Here is a 210-nt window from a genome sequence, read left to right as displayed (position 1 = left end):
CCACTCCCAGACTGGGGACAGCGGGGTCAGAGCCATCCCCACCGGGGCAGAGCTGTCCCAGGGGACGGGACAGCCCGGTCGCAGCCACCCCAGGGGGACGGGGGCAGCTGGGTCAGTGCTGTCCCCACGGGGACTCCTGCGAGGACAAGCGTGGGTCAGTGTCACCCCGCAGGGAAGCCCCGAAAGAAGAAGGGTCGTACGAACCCCCCT

The sequence above is a fragment of the Buceros rhinoceros genome, unplaced genomic scaffold (assembly GCF_000710305.1).
Source record: "Buceros rhinoceros silvestris isolate BGI_N320 unplaced genomic scaffold, ASM71030v1 scaffold36656, whole genome shotgun sequence".
Lineage (NCBI taxonomy): Eukaryota > Metazoa > Chordata > Aves > Bucerotiformes > Bucerotidae > Buceros > Buceros rhinoceros.
This window is presented reverse-complemented; position numbering follows the sequence as displayed.